Raw genomic sequence first — 16,926 nt, 5'->3', positions numbered from 1 at the left:
ACTAGAGGATGGATACCTAAACCGAGCCCGTCGGGACCTGTGTCGGGCTCGGGCCGGGTTCAGTTACTGCTCTGTCGGCAAGGGCCGGGCTCAGACAGAAAAATGCGGCCCGATCCGCACTCTAAAGAGCACAACCAATACCAAAATTTTAATCTCAGAGATTAAAATGTGATACATTAAACAATATACATGTTATCACTTAACCTATAACAAACACACGTTTCATAAAATGATAAAGAATTGCAACTGAGGTATTTGTACTAAGTGACATTTTACAGTTAGGAAAAAGAAGATGCAACAGCACCACCAGTTAAAACTGTTTTAACAAAAACTGAACATTACAAATGTATGAATGCAAGATTTATTAGATGGTGGTTGTATTAGACTGCTTTATTTTAGCTAGGTGTAGGGATAATTTTTAATGTTTTTAATGCTCAAGTGGTAGGCTATTTGAGCCTGACTACTCCGTAAGGAAGTCGGTTCACATCGCAGTACATGCCAATGACTTCAGTCTTGTGGAGAGAACCATCTGGAAGGGCTTTGAAACTCAACTTGGCATTTCCATTTCTGCTCAAGGAGCTTTGTTTCTGCTAGCCATCCGCTCCCATTAATGGATGTATTATAAGACCCGCTCCGTTTCGCCTCTCGTCTCCTGCTGATGTCAACCCTGTCCCGTAATAAAAATGAGTGTGTGTATATATATATATATACATATACATACACACAGTGGGGCAAAAAAGTATTTAGTCAGCCACCAATTCTGCAAGTTCTCACTTAAAAAGATGAGAGAGGCCTGTAATTTTCATCATAGGTACACTTCAACTATGAGAGACAAAATGAGAAAAACAAAATCCAGAAAATCACAAAGGTAGGATTTTTAATGAATTTATTTGCAAATTATAGGAAAATAAGTATTTGGTCAATAACAAAAGTTCATCTCAATACTTTGTTATATACCCTTTGTTGGCAATGACAGAGGTCAAACGTTTTCTGTAAGTCTTCACAAGGTTTTCACACATTGTTGCTGGTATTTTGGCCCATTCCTCCATGCAGATCTCCTCTAGAGCAGTGATGTTTTGGGGCTGTCGCTGGACAACACGGACTTTCAACTCCCTCCAAAGATTTTCTATGGGGTTGAGATCTGGAGACTGGCTAGGCCACTCCAGGACCTTGAAATGCTTCTTATGAAGCCACTCCTTCGTTGCCCGGGCGGTGTATTTGGGATCATTGTCATGCTGAAAGACCCAGCCATGTTTCATCTTCAATGCCCTTGTTGATGGAAGGAGGTTTTCACTCAAAATCTCACGATCAGTCGTCCTGGTCCCTTTGCAGAAAAACAGCTCCAAAGCATGATGTTTCCACCCCCATGCTTCACAGTAGGTATGGTGTTCTTTGGATGCAACTCAGCGTTCTTTCCCCTCCAAACACGACGAGTTGAGTTTTTACCAAAAAGTTCTATTTTGATTTCATCTGACCATATGACATTCTCCCAATCCTCTTCTGGATCATCCAAATGCTCTCTAGCAAACTCCAGACGGGCCTGGACATGTACTGGCTTAAGCAGGGGGACACGTCTGGCACTGCAGGATTTGAGTCCCTGGTGGCGTAGTGTGTTACTGATGGTAGCCTTTGTTACTTTGGTCCCAGCTCTCTGCCGGTCATTCACTAGGTCCCCCCGTGTGGTTCTGGGATTTTTGCTCACCGTTCTTGAGATCATTTTGACCCCACGGGGTGAGATCTTGCGTGGAGCCCCGGATCGAGGGAGATTATTAGTGGTTTTGTCTTGGTATGTCTTCCATTTTCTTAGAATTGCTCCCACAGTTGATTTCTTCACACCAAGCTGCTTACCTATTGCAGATTCAGTCTTCCCAGCCTGGTGCAGGTCTACAATTTTGTTTCTGGTGTCCTTTGACAGCTCTTTGGTCTTGGCCATAGTGGAGTTTGGAGTGTGACTGTTTGAGGTTGTGGACAGGTGTCTTTTATACTGATAACAAGTTCAAACAGGTGCCATTAATACAGGTAACGAGTGGAGGACAGAGGAGCCTCTTAAAGAAGAAGTTACAAGTCTGTGAGAGCCAGAAATCTTGCTTGTTTGTAGTTGACCAAATACTTATTTGCTGCAGCCTGGAGACCTCCCGGCTTGTTGCAGTCCGCAAGATTTGACTTTTCAAAATAAAAGCTTGCGTCTGGTCTGTTATGTTTTCGTATGGTGTTTTGGATGTTTTTGAACTAAACACTACGGCAATCATGCTAACATCAAATGTCTTAGTTACAACACGATGGAGCTAGCAAAGCAGTTTTGTGTTTATATGTGTGAGCGACATTTATTCAGCTTGGTAAATCCCACGGTCTCTAAAGCTACAGTTCAAATTGTCTGGCTGACTAAATAGGGAAATAGGGATAAATATCGCTATCTGCTAGCGATAGGGGCCGAGACTGAGAGAGCTACATGGATAAATATGCACCAAACAAGCCACTTTGAAATGTTGCTGTTCTCAGGAATACAAAAGTTGGGTGACCCTACCCTCTAGACTAAAAAAAATTGGATGACCCTCCCCTCAACGAAGAATAAAAAGACATGACCCTCCCCTATTTTCCTCCAGTGGTCCATTCCATAAATACCGAACGGTCCCTTACCTGTCTTTCTTAATAAGCATCCTGAATCTTGGATGTACTTCTGATCAGATGCATCTTATTACAGTTACAGTACCTCCTGGCAGCCCTGGATTGAGTCATCTTTAGTTCTGTTTACCGCAACTGTCGCACTCTGTCATCTGCAAATCCTGCCAGCCAGTCTCTTAACCCTCAACCCAACCAGTCAACCTCTCATTTCGTCCGCTATCTGTCCACTTTTTTTCTCTCACTGCCTCTCCAGCTTTTTCTCTTTCCTCTCCATTTCAAACCTCTAATCACATTAAGGCCGGGCCAGCCAACAACTGACAACATAGCTTCAGTGCTCAGTGAGTCTAGAGACACTATTCTTTTTTTGTTCTGTCCAGACAAAATCAATATCTCCTCCTTGTCCAACTCTAGTCAGCCATACAACAATGTCCTCTTGACACTTACTTTCCCAAAGCACCATTGTAGAATCAATCGAGGTGGATAGACATAAGGAAAAAAACACCTGTGTGGTGTAACAAAATCAAATAGAGCAAGATATAGATATTTTTGTTATTTTGATTCTATGTGAATCTTGTAAACTGATGTAGAGCGTTGTGTGCATTTGCTGGAATTTTCAATACCTCGTTGTCCATCATCCTTGTCAGCGCAGAAAAGGATTGTACTGTACATGAAGAAAAAAAGCAGATCTCCTAGTTATGATTTCTGTATATTTCGAGATTAAAGCAACTCTCCACTCCCTTGGCGAGACCCTATCACTTAGCAATAACTTGGCCTCACCTGCTTGCCTGTTCCCTGTCTTTGACATTATAGTCTGGTTCCCACTTCCTGGCAACTGGCCAGACGAGAAAAAAAAAAAAACCTCTCTCTCACTCTCACCAAAGCTGGCACTAATCAGATTTAGCAAGGGCTTGAGGATTGAGTTTTTGTGTGTGACTGCAATGTCATCAGCAGAGATTGGGAGCAGTAAAACCATTACTGTATTGGAAGGAGTGGTAATTGTATTTAGAAAGCGGGATTCAATGGGGAATCGTAATTCAGCTTATGATTTGCGTCATTTTCCACTCCACAGTTTCACTGCATTTATTGCACATTTGCACAGGTCCATTAACTAAGCTGATGATTATTATATTACCAAGGATATATAACTGCACAACTCCATTGCTCTAGATACTAACTTTACACTGCATAATGAGGTTCTATTAATTTTTAATAGCTTAAAGAATTTGCCTGAAGACAATACTAAATCTAGCCCTCCTGATAATGCCCTTTTATGCTTAGGATAACGTCAGTCTTCCCATGCACAATAGGACTAAATGTTTCCACAAACAGTTAAGTGATTTATGAATAGGATTTTGCTAATAATAAACGTTGTGGATTATCTGCTTCTCAGCAGATAATCTACATATGAGAAGTTAATGTAAGTGCAGTATTAATTGCTGGGGAGAAGGGGACCTCAGTTGTGCATACTAAGATCAATCTTTGATTACGCAGCTAAATGAAGATGGCCTGGTATTATCTGCCTCCAGAGCCCTCACTGTAGGAATCCTTTGACTCAAATATAGATTGGCTCCTTGAGTCTGCTCTTGGATGTATCTGGATATGTTTCTGCCTCTGTCTTCATTTTTTGTTTTGTGGTGTGTCAGCTGTTCATCTGTGGAGCTGGTTGTCTTGTCAGCTTGGAGCTCGCCAGTCTGGCAGAGTCAGGGATGCTTGTGTCACATTATTGTCAGGAAAAAATCTAATATACTTAGGAAATCTATTTGAGATATATATATATATATATATATATATATATATATATATATATATATATATGATAATCCATGTATGTAAGGCTTGTTGAATACAAGCACCTAAGAAACTAGTAAAGGAAAAATACTCAATCTTGATGTGATTTAATGTTCCCATCATAAACAAACTGCAATTTATCATCATTGCACAGTCTCAAGGAAAACGCATCCTATATGGATCATTTAGATGCTAATAATGCAGATTACTGAAAATAGTATTTACTGTGAATAAGATGCAAGTTAGGCCTAGCCTTAACAATCTACTTGCTCTTGTAAGATGCTGTCTATAATGAGTTGGAAGCTGTTTTACACTGCAACATCGAACCACCTATAGTTATGCATTATAGATCATTGGTGCTGTGATTAGGTAATAAGGACGTGACAATTCCTGTTGAAGAAGCAGCCACCTCATTGGATATGAGTTGCCTGAAGTGCTTTTAATAGGGGATTGCTGGTGAGGGACACTTGACAGGAAACGCAGCTCAGTTTGGCTGGTCTGTTTCCCAGTGAAAACAGCTATCCATCGGTGTAATAGGCCTTGTCAAAAGTTTACTGAGAATCAGCAATTTATTTTTAAGACTAGGCTGCGTTTGCCATCGAAAGGGACTTGGATAAGCTGTAAGAACCTATTGAGGCAGTGAGCAAGCTTTGATGCATAGGGATATCTTGACAGTTGCTGTCCCCTCATTCGGTTTCCATTGTCAATACTGTAAACTTTTCAATGTATGTTATCTGCCCACATTCTTTCTCCTCAATGCCATATTAGATATTTGCAAATAAGACCTAAATGCAGAAATAACTATTAGATTTCCTCTGCTCAAAATCTTAATCTAAGTTACTTGCTGCCTAATTGAATAGCTTCATTAATTAACAGTGTCTAGTCATTTTTCCTCCTATAGTAGTTTGAGATCATTATCTGCCTTTTTGAGGTCACATATTGATCTTGTTCACAGCTGCGTTGCCAGGATATTCAGAGAATCTCAGCTTTCTGCTGCATAGTAGTCATTCAGTGACACCAGTGACAACTAAAAGAACATGCTGTTTATTTAAAAAGAACGATTGAGATCTGTGTATTCTTGCTGTATCTTTTTGAACAGCAGTCATAACATAACAAGTACATTTGAGCTCTGTGACTTATTGACTATTGGTTACTTAGTTGATCAACAGTTTATGGTGAGATTATTTATTTTTTTACCTATAGATACTAAAAGTATGTTCTGCATTTCTTTGTCTTGTTTGATAGTTAACTGAATATATTTGGGTTTTAGCAATTTGAAGACATCACATTGAGCTCTGGATATGATGGGCATTTTTCAATATTTTTCTTATAATTAATGATTAATCAATCAGCAAAATAATTGGCAGATTAATTGATAATGAAAATAATCATTATTTGCAGCAGAGAAAAGAGCTGGATTGGCGCATCCCTAGTATTATCAGAATTAATTTTGTGTAGACGGTGCGATGGTACTGAACCAGAAACAATTTGATGTGTTGTTTGATCATGAGTGATGAGGTCAAGAAGCTTTAAAAAACAAAACCACATACAGTAACAATTGATTGACATTTTTGCTCACAACTGCTCATTAGCAACGTGAATCATGCAGGTGGTGTTAGCGAGTGCACTAGCTGCTTTGTGATGCAGCTGCAAAAACATCTGCTCAGAGAAGATTTCCTTGTGCTGAATTCGAAACAAGTGAATATATGCCACTTTGAATTAAGTTAGCTCAGAGTGGAAGATGTGGAAGATCTCTACTGTTGCCACATTGCTTGTATCCTTGGATGACTGTTGTCTAATGTAGGAAATGGTTCAATATTATATGAAGAGCCAAACTAAAGTTGACAGTAAACAATTTGACATACACCCTTGAAACAAAGACCTTTTAAAATGTACTCCTGAACGCTGTGTAAACCGTCAAAAATATTAACATGCCTCTCACAGTCATTGTGCTTTCAAGCACAGTGTTGAATACTCGCGTTTACTTTTGAAACACTATTAAAACACTTTAATGCAACAGTGAAATGGCCTGATACACTTTGATTCAAGGCAGAGAGCCGAAAAGTTAAAATCCTACTGAAATTGAAAAGCTATGTTATGTTATAGGGCTGGACGATATGGAGAAAATCAGATATTATGATATTATTGACTAAATACCTTGATGTCGATATTGCGACGATATTGTAGGATTGACAATTGGTGCTTTAACAAAATATTATTTACACAATGAGATTTTTGATAAATAATCATCAGAAATGTCGATTTAATGACAAAGTGTGTAAAGGCAAATGATAGAAGAGCTAGAACAGCCTGCTCTAATGCAGCCTTCAAAACCAGGAAAAGACAACACTTAATATATTACGATTTTACGATATCCAAAATCTAAGACGATAACTAGTCTCATATCATGATATCGATATAATATCGATATATTGCCCAGCCCTAGTATGTTATGAAGTTATGATGATGTATTTCAGCTTGCCTAAGGAAGTGGGCAATTAATGATTACAGTGAGGGATTGCAGTGTTTGTCTCACCCAAAGAGGTTTTATTTACTTTGTATATTTATTCACTGTCGTATGTCAAAAGCAGCACAAATGACTGAAATAAAGAATCAATTAAGGGCATAGTTGCTGATTACATTTATTTTTGACAAATTTATTGTTTCAGCTCTAAAATAAACTCTATAAATAGCATTACTGTCTGTTAGTAGTTGAATTCGAATATTAGAAAAAAATGGTCTTTCTATCTTTTTTTTTTTTTTTTTTACAAAAATGGTATTGACATTGGGGTAATGAACCCCAATATTTCTTTTGTATTTTTGCAAAGGTAAGAGTAATATTATTGGTTATCGTATTGGCCAGCGGAAAATGTTTGGTTGTTGCTATCAGCCCTGGATTTCCACATCAGTGCTTATCTGAATTATGTGCAAAATGTGTGTATTTGCATGTTGTATTCCACATGGCAGCTAATTTTACACATCAATGCAGTTCCATTTTATATGAACATTGGATCTAGGCTTCTGTCAAATATCTGAAAGAAAAGGCTACGGTACATTAGTTGTGTGCAAATAAATCGCATCATACAAAATTGGGTGCATTCTGAAGTTATAGGCTCCCACAACAAAATCAGTTTAACACTTGGCCAATATGAATAGCAGTGAAACATCAAGTCAGGAATATGTTTAGGGATACATTTTATGTGTCCCTGGCTTGGCATGGCGAAATGCCTTTTTAAAATTGGAGTCTGTCCAGTTGTCAGTGACAATGACGCTGATTTATAGGAGCAGAGGGAAGAGAAGCAGGACGGAGGCCATGTTTCTCTCTAAAGCTTTCCATTTGGTAAATGATGCTTAGGTGTTCAGTTTTCTTTGTAGCCATGAGCCTGAAGCACAGCTGCATCTGCACTAATACAGAGTAGGTAACATGACACTTTTGCCAACATGCTCTACTAATAATGTAACAGTCTGTGGTGTATATAGAATAATCATGCAGTTCTTAACAAACAGCTGATCTAATGGTGTTTACATTTAGTAGTATGGCACAGACAGGAGTGATAGAAAAGCAGGAATGAATGAGCAAGTTATGATCAGATTTGAGAGAGGGGAGTGATATGATTCAGTATTCTTCTCGATCCAAATGCAGCATTTCTTCTATGGCTGTTTATCTGCAGAGTACTCAACTTGGTCATGTAGTGAACTAGAGTAATGCAGTATTTCAGAGGTAGAATAACAGGCATTAATTAGCATTTAAATGCAGTTTACTCCTTATTCAAGTGATGTCTCAGCAAAAGTGCATTCATGCCTTTTTCTTAATTGTGTTTTATGAATTCATTTGCTGTTATTATATTTGTCTGTGAACTATTTCATCAAGGAAGAAATCAAACTTGGTTTTTCATACTAAATGACTTAACATTAGAAAGTCTGATTGCTTTGCTATCTGCTCTTTAGCCACGGTGAATACGGCTGCTTATTAAAGGCACATCAATGGATTTTACTGTAGTCATTGTTTTCATAGGTTATAATGTAAAGGGGAAAGTAAAAAGTCATACAAATAATTCTCAATCGGAGAATTATAGCTTTATTTAAAGGTTTTTAGAAAAGTTGTGCCTTTTTTATTTATGATGTTACTGTTTTTAATAAGTATATTTGTTTATTTTGGTAAGAATGTTTCTTGTTTTCTGGTATTCTTATCAAGTTGCTGCTCGGGTCTCCCTTGATATTTACTTGTGGTTCTGGTAAATTTATCATAATGTACATTTCTATCATTTTTGGCCACTTTGCCATTCTTCGTCTTAGTCCGTGCATTACATACGTACATGTCTAGATTAGGGCTGTAACGAACGATTCTTTTCAAATCTGTCGATTTTCTCAATTAATCGATTAGTTGTTTGGTCTATAAAATGTCAGGAAATTGTGAAAAATGTTGATCAGTGTTATCTAAAGCCCAAGATGACGTCCTCAAATTTTGTTTTGTCCACTTCTCAGAGATATTTAGTTTACAGTCACAGACGAGTGAAAATATTTACGTTTAAGAAGCTGGAATCAGAATGCTGTATAATGGCAGAGAAAACCCTGACTTAACTAAAACTTGTTTTACATTGCGTGCCAAATATCTGTAGGTCAGTGTAGTCTCCCATTAGCATCTCATAACCTGCAGATTTGATTTAAAAATCAGTTTGAAAGACTATGAAAATCAATGTAAAATAGGTACAGTACATTCTCACTATGCATCAAAGGGATCCATCTGGCAAAAGTGCATGGCGGAGATGCTCATGTCAAGTTTGTTTACAAGAAAGTAAAACTAAAGTTTTGCTTTATTAAATATAAAGCCAGGCTTTTCCCTCAGGAAATTGGTTAGCTGTGGTAAGCTGTCCTGATCCTGGTGCATTTCTTCACATTTTTGGTTCAGCTTGTAGGTGATGGTCTAAACAATAGCAGTCATTCATATATATATATATATATATATATATATATATGCCTTTGTTGCTTTGTTAGTGCTGTCTGGACCCCACACTGCCCTCTGGGACCTTCCCAGGCATTTTACAGCCTGCTAGACCAGACCTGGCCGCTGCTACCCACAGCTCAAATCGTTTTTAATACGTCGCCTTCACGGCTGCCTCTTGCTGAATCTCTTGATGAAGCTCAAGTAAACAAAACAGAGGGGCTGCACAGGAGCTTTTCCAGAGCCTTTTATTGGCTATGCTGTGTTGCTGTTGTCTCTTCACGTCTGTCTTCTTTTCTTCCTTATGTGTACAGACAAAAAACGGAGGATGGACAGGGATGCTGACAGAAGTGACTAAGGCTCTCTTTGTGAAGGCTTTCTTTTAGAACAGGTAAGACTCAGTGCTGAGAATTATTGGTGAAGTAGTTGAGTGCAATTGCTGCTTTTGTCTGTCCATAACAGTTATCATTTGTGAAGATACATAAAAATGTATGCAAACTAATTAAAACTGGGGGGCACTTTTGAGAGGTGTTTTCATATTTTGAAGTAGTTGACTGCTACTGATGAGAAAATCAGCAATTTAATGGGCGCATAAGTTAATATACAGATAAGTTTTCTGTTTTTCTTGCACTGTAAGAAAACAAAAGCTTCATGAAAAGCCTGTATGTGCTCTTGTTATTGGAAAGTTAGTGAATTGTGTTGATTTGATTTATTTTTATTTCTGTTAGTGTGTAAAATAAGAGTGGAACGGTTCACAAAATTCACGGTTCGGTTCATGTTACTGTTGCCGTAACAAAACGGAAATTTTGTGTTGGATAACACAAAATATTTACATTTAAGAAGCTGGAATCGGGGAATTTTTTATACTTATTTCATAAAAAAATTACTCCAACCGATTAATTGATTATCAAAATAGTTGCCGATTAATTTAATAGTTGACAACTAGCAACTCTAACGAACTATCAAAACCTGCCCATTCTGTATATTTAGAAAAAAGCCTCCTGTCACTGCTGTTTGTGATTGTTTTTTTCTAAATTACATAGGCCTACTTGTTCCACACATCATTCGTGCCTGAAGAGAAAGCGACAGAGAGGAGCAGGCACACACGCACACACACATGCACGTGCCGTTCCTCTGCATGTAGCCTTCTCTGCCCGTGCTGCTAAGCCTGTGCATTGAACCGGTTGAGATGGGTGGCCGCAACAACAAAAACATCTACCGTGTATTGAGGAAGTTAATCGGCTGATTTCATGGCGTTTCTCTGTTCCTCCATCTACCGACAGAGAAACTGCATCTGGACTGCTCACATGTGCTGCCCGGTGGTTGTGGGTGCGCACTGCAGCTACTACTGGATACATTCTTTCACCCCCCCTTAACTGCTGCCACGGCACTACCACGACATTACCACAGCAATCACGTGAAATGGAACCTGTAACATCTGTACACGCTCTAAGTGCAGAAGAGGCCATCTGAGGTGAGCATTTGTACAGTTCCACAATTGCTATCCAATTTAGAGCCCCTGCTTTTTAAGTCTAGTGCATCCAAACGGCTGTCTAGCTGAGATGAACTGCTACTTCGAGATGAGATAAAGCACACTCAGTGTTCCCCAGTAAGATGGATGTGCACATTTGCATGCCGGGCTGTCAGTTTTACCGCTGCCAGGCCTCCTTCTTCCTTAATTTCTTTTTAGGCTGTCTTTCTTTCTGCATTTTCCAATGTCTGGCTCTCAAAATGGAGTACTACATAAATTACTAGTAGTTAGGGTAAGCCATGATGCCTAATGCATTACCCACAGTTGACTGACAGTGGTCCTTAATTATATCCGCTTTAAATGTGACTGTAGTGAGTAAATGGGACAAGTAGCCCATGCAAATAAAAAAAAATTGATTGTGGCTGATGAACAGGCCATCATAGTAGTTTTTCCAGGCAGTTAAATGAAGCAGCAGTGTCAGAGTCAGGTCAAGTTGAACACTGGGACCAGTCTTCTTCTTAACCGGATCATATTTCCCTGCACTACACCTTGAAAACACAGCACAGAGTTGTTTCCTCTCTACTCCTCTGGATGGAAACAAAGGTTTTGTGGTTCTATTCTACGTGAATTCGCGAGATATTGTGGGTCCTCGTGACTACAGCTGTCAGTCATGGCCGCAGCCGTGGGGTGTCTAACTGCGTGTCAATCACTGCTCATGCACACGCATTCATTCTCCCTTGTGGGGGGAGGGGCTTAGGAGACCGTTTTACTCCGGTAAAGCAAGGGAGGGGGGTTATGGATCTACGTACACAACAACTCTCATTCTATTTCTTTGTATAGAATACTGCACAAATGTTTACATTTCAACTGTACCCTTTGTATATTCCGTACATATTTCTTCTCAATAATAAAACGGGTAGCTCAAATCAAGCAGTCTGATTTGTTCGTAGCCGGCATATAATAACCACATACCTTGGCTGTAAAGTCTAATTCCTTTGTACCAGAAGTATCACTTTGCGTCTGAACTGATAGCTGGTGCCAAGAAGGGAGACCGTTCATCGCCACACACTGTCATGACACAAAGCTGCTTTACAATCAGCAAAGTATCTCTTTAAGTGTACGCTATATTTAAAACATGTTCACCTCTTTACCTTGCTGTCAGACAGCCCTGTTTATCTATGCTCTCTTCAGAGCCACCAGACTCAACACACCAGACTTTTGTTTTTTAAATATGCTAATGCACCATTAGCCACCATGCTACTTCATTTCGTTTTGCACTGATAATAAAAGAATTCTGTTCTATTTTATTTGTCTCTGACAACATTTAATTTCTGATATTTAAAAATATTTAGCCGGACAAATGCCCATACAAGAAAGAATAATACAATTTTGGTCTTTTGTGAAAATGCTGCTATAAAGGATTAATATTTTCTGTATTCTGCTCTGATTTTGTTGTACTGTAATTGAATTGATTGGCAAACTGAGCAATCAAAACAAGTTATTTTAGAGATGAGGTCATTAACAGTTATTGGTAAATCATATGCTAGTTCTAAATGTTTTCCTTTTCCTAACTTTTCATGCATTCAGTTTTAGCAGTAATGGAGCACTCTGTGTCACTGATGAGTTTGGGAGGCAGAGGGAAATATTTATGATGGAATTAGATCCCCCCCCACCCCCTACCCCAACTTGAAGACTGAAGTTTCTGCATGAATTTGTCAGCTGAAATGACAACTGACTTTCAACATTTGGGACCGCTATCTGTGGCATTCCAATGGTAGCATTTTCTGTTCGTTCTCCATATGCTTTGGCTCTTCTGAGATCGTTGTCGTCTTGAATGCAAGTCTTGTGTTGTAATGGAAACCTAACTATGTCCCCTGAGCTCTCAGCTCACATTGACAATGCCTGACAGACAGATTCTGTTGATCACAGAGTTCAGTCCCATTGGAGAGCACTCCCTACTTCTGCTCATGAATACTCAACCACAAAAACGGGTTCTCTGGTTCAAACCTCCAGGTGTTTCTTGGAGGAATGGTTAAAAATAGCTTAGGTAGGGGGCAGAAATGTGGATTAGGGTGTATTTAAATATTGCGTGTCAATTAATCTTCATTATTGTCACAAATAATTATTTAGATGCAGTGTAGTGTGTTGTGTCAGACAACTGTCGGTTTTTTAGCCAATCAGACAATAAATTAATCATGTATCTTGCCATATAACAGTAAGTTAGGATAATGCGAAGCACATTAGCAGTCCTGGTGGATGTAACTATGATTTGAGTTTGCAGCATTATGTGCAAGTAGCGCTACCCCTCCAGGGAGAGACAAGGGAAGAGTAAATGGGAAAAGGGAATGTTGAGATTAGCCTTACGTTGAAACGGCCGCAAAACCACTCATTATTCATTCTTCCTTCTGTCAATATAAAATACTGTCTGTCTCAGTTTTGACACGTTCTTACCCAATCTCGGAGGGACCTTTTTTATTTAACTGCTGTTCCCTTCACAGTGCTGTTAAATGGCTCATTAGTAAGAGTATAGTGTCATGTACTGAAGGACAAATATATTGGCTCTGCAGCTTTACCTGTGCTGTCATATACATAAAGAATGGAGATTAGTGCTCTCCAAAAGACAGTTGGCTCTGAAACCAAGGAAGTGATGCTGTAAAGATATTTTAAATCTCTTGTGACATTAATTGAATAATTGTATTTGACGATGATGTCAAAGGTATGTTGCTGGATGACGTTTTGAACTGGCAGTGCTTTGATCCCTGCATAAACATTCATTGTCCATCCCCACTGAAGAGACAGATATACTAACATTAACACATCATAATGACCTTGGTTATAATACATATATCCAACTTTATGATGTGTGTGTCTCCCTTATTTTGAATTATGTTACAGGGATATGGGGCTTTAAATCTAAAATTTTAGACTACAGAATAAAACTATGATGTTTTCTGGGGTTCATCAATTTGTCTCTACACTGGCAATTAAGTGAGACATGGGCTGAGTACCAGGGTAAGTACAACAGAAATGATCCAACTATGGAAGCACCTGATCAAATAAGCAGAGGATAGAAGAAACAATGTGGAGTGGCTAACACACATGGTCCTCTGTAGGCTTAAGAATTGTACTCAAGATTTGAGGAGGCTATGTTGTATATCTACAGGAATAATATGTAAACTCCTTTCAAAGTAAGCTTTATTTCAAGTCTAAAGAAAAGGTTTTGGAAATACATTGTCAAAACTAAATGACATGGTCCTAAATCATGTTACATCTTGCTTATATAGAAACCAAAGATCTTAAGTTGCACAGTTGGCTATTGAGGTTGGCAGATTCAAATACTGTATTATTTAGGAAGGAAACTGATTGTGCTTGCAAGTTGTGTGATTTGGGAAAGCGGGGAGTAAGTCCCATATCCGTTTTTGTATTGTACACACTAAGAGCAATTTAAGTGTGACAATTTTTCATGGACTGGCTCGACACAACCTGAAATGTTCTCTATCAAATATTGGAATGGTTTTCAATTTTGATGTTTAAGTTTGCTAACTTTGTCTCACAAGCTTGGAAAAGATAGCCTGGCTCCTCCCTCCTACGTACTTCCTCTCGATTTTCATTTTCCTTCAGTACTCCGTCTGGGTTTGCGGTATATTCACGAGTTTTCTCCGGTCAAATCTTTACCGGTCCAATCAGCGAACAGATGGAGTGGCTGAGAACCATGACGTTTAGGTCATGTGCTAGTTTGAGTTGTAGTTCCGTAATGGCGGCGGAGAAAGATGCGAGCTAAGCCATTCGGTCCGTTGTGGCAACGCTGCCTGCCGAATATCCAGAAGTTAAAGCCCGAGCAAGAACAATCTTTGCTGAGTTTTGTTGGTGGCCATGATGTTGTGGCCCTCCTCACGGGGTTTGGGAAAAGTTAGATTTTCCAGCTTGCTCCGTTAGTGGTGAAGAAGTTGGCTAAGGCTAACGCTAGCGATTGGTTATGGCAGATCCAGAGTGGCTCTGGGCAGATCTAATAGTTTTAAACTTCAACAGAGTACCCGCCTTCAAGGAAGTAAACACTTGTAATGGAGAGTGGCCAGACTCTCTGTACAAATGAAATGTACGAGAGTCTGGTAGGACCAGGCTATGGAAAAGAAGCAAAGACAGACATTTCTGATTTCTCCATCTAATTGTACATTTTATTTTTTAGTGTTTTAAACATGAAGGTCTGAAATGCTTAGAAAATATTTTTATTTTAAAAATGTATTTGTGGCACTCTGGATCAGCCATTGCGGGAAGAGCATAGTTGTATTCATGACACAACAATAAAAACTTAATTAATTGATTTGGTATTAAATATGGATTCATATTCACACTTATGAATAGTGCCTGTTACAATATTAATAGTAAGAAATAAGTAGGCTTTACCCTAAAGTTAAACTCATTGTATTGACTTTGAAATGTGTGGGAATGTATTTATGATTGAAATTCTGTCAGGTACAGCACTATCACTGAATGGATCAGCAATGCAAAACACTTTCATTGACATGTTTGTCTTTGAAAATGGGAAGTTGTTGCAAAACTTTGCCTTCCTCCCACTCATTTTTTCCCATTTTCTCTCTCTCTCTCTCTCTCTCTCTCTCTCTCTCTCTGTACATCCCACCTTTCTCATAATGCGATTCTTTGCTATCAGTTTAGAGAAAGAAATAGGATGTCTCCTTGCTCCAGCAATCAATTTGTGTCAGCACACCAGGTTTCTCTCTGGAAGTGCCAATGCTGGGAGAACACTTGGTATTCACAAAATAATGGGCCACCATAAATTCTGTAGAGGGGTTCTGTCGGTTTCACTTATGTGTAGGGAGATCTCTACTAGATAACTCTTGATGGCATCTTCTATAGTGGAACTAGGGCTCCTGTGTGACTTCCCTCCTCTTGCACCTCCGTTTTCAAACCCTTACAGTACTGTATGTCTCTGGTGGTCTGTCAACAATCTGTACATACCACTTAAGATACAATGCGGCTATTTAAAGCATTTTTTTTCCTCATAGATTTGATAGTTACTGATTGAGGTTCTTTGATAATCTGCAGTTTTACCTTGGGTTCAGTAAGCTTAACTACTATCACAACAGCCTCAACCCTATGATATTTCCTCAAATATTTACCAAACTACACATGCTGTGATATTTCTGAGCACTCTAAATATAGCAGTTTTTCTTTTTTTTTACTCTAAGAAAACCGCATTTAGGTAGACACATAGCTGTACATTCTTAGTCATTGAAATTCATGAGGAGAGGGGTATAAAACAAGGCTAATTTTTCAAGAGCAGGTTCACAAGCACCAGGCCATTTGTAAAGGCTGTTCAGATGAATACACGTGAAATAAATGTTAACTCTGCTGACAGGCTATTAATACAAGGTCTCACTGTTTGATTTAGAGGCAAGGCGAGAGTATGTGCCCAGGGAGGTGGGAATGCTATAAGTGGGCACAGGGAGGAGAAGCCTTATCTCGGGCTAACTGATGTCTTTTGGGCTCCTTGACTCCCTCAGGTTGATTTGGACTTCTCTTTTTCACGAGTGGTACACGCCAGGGGGATTAGCCAGCCCAATCCGAGATCAGTGAAACAACGTTTAGATCGATTATATACTCAAATGATTTATTAAGATGTACGGGAACTGGCTGGTTGGGAATTCAATTAGACTAACGATGAGAGTTAAACCAAGTGGGCAGATGAGGCGAGGGGGTTGTTCATACCATCATACTCGCATACCTTGAAGAGCATTAGAACTGGTGGATGGTAATGATCATTAAGAAGCACCAGAGGTGGAAAGAGTACTAGAATATTGTACTCCAGTAAAAGTACTAAACAATTTACTTAAAAATCACAAGCAGTGCCTAGCAGTGGTTGGTCCACCACAGAGTGTAGGAGGAGCTCACCAACAGAATCACTCTTCAACTCACTTGTGTGTGAAGTGGCGTACTGTTTTTTTCCGGTCTCTGCGAGGTTTCTATGGCCGAACAAAGAAAAGAGCGATGACTACAGACGTTGAAACTTCAAAAACGAGTGACAGTGAGATTTTTTTTTTAAAACGGCTGCAATTAGCACTTATCGCCGTCGGTGCTGCCAAAG

This window comes from Sander vitreus, chromosome 2 (genome assembly GCF_031162955.1).
Source record: "Sander vitreus isolate 19-12246 chromosome 2, sanVit1, whole genome shotgun sequence".
In the NCBI taxonomy this organism is placed as follows: domain Eukaryota; kingdom Metazoa; phylum Chordata; class Actinopteri; order Perciformes; family Percidae; genus Sander; species Sander vitreus.
The sequence above is the reverse complement of the archived record's forward strand: the minus strand, read 5'-3'. Positions refer to the sequence as shown.